At 40.0% G+C, this 4,981-nt stretch overlaps 1 pseudogene across 1 annotated transcript; it reads left to right on the top strand.

Annotated features, from left to right (window-relative positions):
• The first annotated feature begins 2,196 nt into the window (after positions 1-2,196).
• Positions 2,197-3,707, top strand: LOC102424040 (annotated as a pseudogene). The gene has a single exon (XR_001347124.2). The product of XR_001347124.2 is annotated as an integrator complex subunit 12 pseudogene (transcript).
• Positions 3,708-4,981: the final 1,274 nt, after the last annotated feature.

Below are 4,981 nucleotides of genomic sequence, written 5' to 3' on the forward strand. Positions count from 1 at the left end.
GTCAGAGATGAAAGAAAATTAGTAAAATGTATATGAAAATAATATATAAACTAGAGGCCTGGTGCATGAAATTCGTGCACGGGGAGGGCCCCTAGGCCTGGCCAGCGATCAGGGCCGATCAGGGCCGATCAGGGCCTTCCAGCTACCAGCCAGGGCCTTCCTTCATTCCGCACCGCCCCCTGGTGGTCAGCGCATGTCATAGCAGGCGATCGAACTCCCAGTCGAACTCCCGTGGGGACACTTTGCATATTAGCTTTTTATATAGAGAGATTGATTAATAAATAAAAAATAACAACATGATATAAAAACAATGAAAACATGATATAAAAACATTGATAAAAACAATGACTGATGAATTGATTAAACTTATTCTAATATCTCCCTGTACACCACATTAAGAGTAAAAACACTTTCAGAGTGCTTGACTAATTTCCCTTGTGATGAAGTATTTACAACTTAACTTTAATGTCACACATTCTTTGAACTCAAGAGAAAGCGACATATAAATGACCATGTAGGAAAATGGGTTCAGGTAGGAATATTCTACAGTTTGTCCATGTGATTTATTAATAGTCATCACAAACGCTGGCATCATGGGAAACTGTCTTCAAATTAATTTAAATGGGAGGCCAGTGTCAGACAGAGACAAATCAATTCTTGGAATCAGAACAACCTCTCCTTCCGCAGATCCTGTTAATACTTCAGTTTTTGATTATGTTAGATTATGTTAGCTCACAATCTTTTGATAATGAATCCAGTACCATTACAAAGACCCCATTTACTATTTTTTTTTTTTTTAATATTTTTTTATTTTTCGCTTAAAGTATTACAAAGGGTATTACATAAGTGTCCTTTGAGTAATACAATTATGAAATTCGCTGGGAAAATTTTCCTTGCATGAGTCAACGTTTATTTTAAATTGCCAGTGCGTATCATATGTACTGGCTGGTCAGCCACAAGAACGGACGGTTGGTCACTTGGCCTTTTATATATATATACTAGAGGCCTGGTGCACTAAATTCATGCATAAGGGGGTCCCTCAGCCCATCTGCACCCTCTCCAATCCGGGACCATTCAACTGCCTGCCTGCCTGCCTGATCGCCCCTAACCCCTCTGCCTGCCTGCCTCATTGCCCTTAACTGCTTCTGCCTGTCTGCCTGATCACCCCTAACTGCCTCTGCCTACCTGCCTGATGCCCCTAACTGCTCTTCTGCCAGCCTGATTGCCCCTCACCACTCTGCCTGCCTGCCTGATTGCCCCTAACTGCCTCTGCTTCAGCCCCTGCAACCGTGGCTTTGTCCAAAAGGACCTCTGGAAGACGTGCGGTCTATCCAGTCTAATTAGCATATTACCCTTTTATTAGTATAGATAGATGTTGAAGGGTATTCTTTAAGAAGAGGAAGAAGAAAAATAAAAAAATATGAACAACAAAATGGCAACAAATACATACCTATCAACAGTTGAATTTAAAAATCAAAATAAACAAATAAGAAACCTAATAAACAGAATAAACTGGTGAATAAAATAGAATCAGAGGCATGGAAATGGAATAGACTGACGATCTCAGAAGGAATAGGGGTGGGGAGCAGGAAGAGATTAAACAGAGATCTTATATGCATATATGCATTACCTATGGACACAGACAATAGGGTGGCGAAGGGCTGGGGCAGGGCGGAAACCGGGCGAATGGGGGGGAGGGAAGAGGGACATCTATAATAATCTCAACAATAACAATTTTTTTTAAAGCAGTTTTAAAATTCACCCCCCCCCCAAAAAAAAAATAAAAAATAAATGGAAATATAAGCCATGCTCATGTGGAACAACCTAACAATTGTAAAGATTTTAATTTTCTCCAAAGTAATCTGTAATTTTATATTAATACAATTCCTACCAAAATTGTAGTAAAATTTGGAGGTAAGGGAGTATTTGCTCAGTTTACATGATAAAAATGTTTTTTATTTGTTTTTATATTTTAGGAAAAAAAAGAACAAAGTCTAAGGGGAACAGGAATTCCCCTACCATATATTAAGACATATTATAAAACCAATGTAATTTAAAAACAATAATTTGTTAGTTGCACAATAAAACAATGGGATAACTAGAGTCCAGAAATAGACTCCTGGATCCTGATCTGTGAAAGAGGTATCATCAAAACTTAGTAGGCACCGGGAAAGGACGGAGTAGCGGGATGGAGTGGTGTTTGCAATGGCTGCCACCGTGAACTTGGAATTTGATCCCATTTTTTTGAAAGCACTAGGCTTCTTACATTCAAAGAGTAAGGATTCTGCTGAAAAGCTAAAAGCCTTACTTGATGAATCTTTGGCTCGGGGCATTGACTCAAGTTATCGTCCATCTCAAAAGGATGTGGAGCCACCCAAAATTGCAAGCACAAAAACTATTTCCAGTAAGCAAGAGCCCAAAACATCATCCAGTCTTCCTCCTGGCAATAATAATGGCAAGGTTCTCACAACTGAAAAGGTAAAGAAGGAAGCTGAGAAGAGACCTGCTGATAAAATGAAATCAGACACCACTGAAGGAGTTGACATTCCAAAGAAACCTAGATTGGAGAAACCAGAGACACGGTCCTCTCCCATTACCGTGCAAACCAGCAAGGATTTAGCTATGGCTGACCTTTCCAGTTTTGAGGAGACCAGTGCAGATGATTTTGCCATGGAGATGGGATTGGCTTGTGTTGTTTGCAGGCAAATGACAGTGGCATCTGGTAATCAATTAGTAGAATGTCAAGAGTGCCATAACCTCTACCACCAAGATTGCCATAAGCCCCAAGTGACAGACAAGGAAGTGAATGACCCTCGCCTTGTGTGGTATTGTGCCCGATGTACCAGACAAATGAAAAGAATGGCTCAAAAAACTCAGAAACCACCACAGAAACCAGCTCCCACAGTTGTTTCTGTCGCGCCCGCTGTCAAAGATCCATTGGTTAAAAAACCAGAAACTAAACTCAAACAAGAGACAACTTTTCTAGCATTTAAGAGAACAGAAGTCAAGACATCTGGGGTTATTTCAGGAAATTCTTCTAGCACCAGTGTTTCCTCTTCAGTAACTAGTGGCCTAACTGGATGGGCAGCGTTTGCAGCCAAAACTACTTCTGCTGGTCCATCAACAGCAAAATTGAGTTCAACAACCCAAAACAATAGTGGGAAACCTGCTACCTCAGCAGCTAACCAGAAGCCTGTGGGTTTGACTGGTCTGGCAACATCATCCAAAGGTGGAATATGTTCCAAATTAGGTTCCAGTAACAACACTTCACCCACTGTACCATTGAAACCACCTCCACCTCTAACTTTGGGCAAAACTGGCCTTAGTCGCTCAGTTAGTTGTGACAATGTTAGCAAAGTAGGTCTTCCTAGTCCAAGTAGTTTAGTTCCGGGAAGCAGCAGCCAACTAAGTGGAAATGGGAATAGTGGGACATCGGGGCCTAGCAGAAGTACCACCAGCAAAACCACTTCAGAATCAAGCAGCTCTACCTCGGCATCCCTTAAAGGTCCAACTTCACATGAATCCCAGCTCAATGCCATGAAGCGATTACAGATGGTCAAGAAGAAAGCTGCTCAAAAGAAACCCAAGAAATAATGAGGCGAAGTAGATTTTAATATCACATTACCCTAAAGATTAAAATCTTGTTATTAGGACATAAACTTGTACTATACTGTAATTTAATAAAAATTTTCATAATGAAAAAAAAACTTAGTAGGGAGAAGATAAGTTGTTTGGTAAATAATGTGGAGAAAATTGGCTCATCATATGGAGGATAAAAATTAGAACTCTAACACACACACATGCATAGCAAAAGACGGGCAATGGTCTGTTTCTGGTTGGAATTGATCTGGGGCTTCTGATCCAGAGCCAAAAAACAGAGAAGGAACAAACCCTTCTCAGCAGGTTGGCTCCCCACATGAGCACATGAGATTTACCATCTACCTCCTTTAATTACTTTCTCCTGGCCTTGTAATTCATGGAAATTTCTCCGAGGTACTCACAATGGGCCAGTCCTTGTATATAGTCCCAGGATACCGTATTATGAGTTTTCAATATATTTTTGTCTCCATAAGTATTTTATTGTAAAGTTGGAGAAAGCCACATTAGGAGCTGCTGACCAGATGCAGGTAAAACTACATTCAACTTTTTGATTATTGAGTCTGACACATTAGTACTTTTTCTAACTTTCTGTGGTCTACATATTTGATTTTGAGATCTTCTTTGTTTTCATTATATTCATAATAAAAATATTTGAATATGTCAGGGTCATGGACAAAGGTTTCAGAAAAATAATTAAGAGATTTTCCACAAAGCTGATATTTGTCCATTGATTAATAACAATGTTTGTGTAAGGCACTTCCTGATTCCCTGTCTTGTATCTCTGTTCTCTCTATAGCTGAGGCTACTTGACGTCCATCTATGAGCTTCCCCTCCCCGTTATTTCTAGAACAATCCTAGGAATTTGAAATCTCCAGACCAAAACTGGAGAACTCAGCATTGGGTCATGTTTCCTTCTAGTAAACTACTGGCCCTCATCCAAGGTCCAACAGCTAGGCTTCTGCCATGTGGCCTATTCTTAAATTACTGTCTCAATGACCTGCTTTCTAATTTCTGTTATTCTATTATTAGAGTGCTTCCATTTTTAAAAAGTAGTTAAACTTGCAGTCTTTTCATCTATTTCTCCTAAATCCCCATACGAGTACTCCTCCCCCCCCCCCCCCACCACCCATTGAACTCCAATACAAAGATGAAAGCCTATAACCTATCAATTTTTCTGTGGTGCCAACTCTTACCTGCCTGGGTTTCCAATTATAATTTTCACCTGATTCTCAATACACTGTCCATCTTTTAATATGCCTCACCATTTGTACTGGACATTTGTCAACATCTTTCATGCTACTCACTTACCAGTACCATCACCTGTTTGTTATCTAACATAGTGCCTTTAAAATGCCATAATCTGCCAACTAACCCATCTTAT

This window comes from Myotis lucifugus, unplaced genomic scaffold (assembly GCF_000147115.1).
Source record: "Myotis lucifugus unplaced genomic scaffold, Myoluc2.0 scaffold_9, whole genome shotgun sequence".
NCBI lineage: Eukaryota > Metazoa > Chordata > Mammalia > Chiroptera > Vespertilionidae > Myotis > Myotis lucifugus.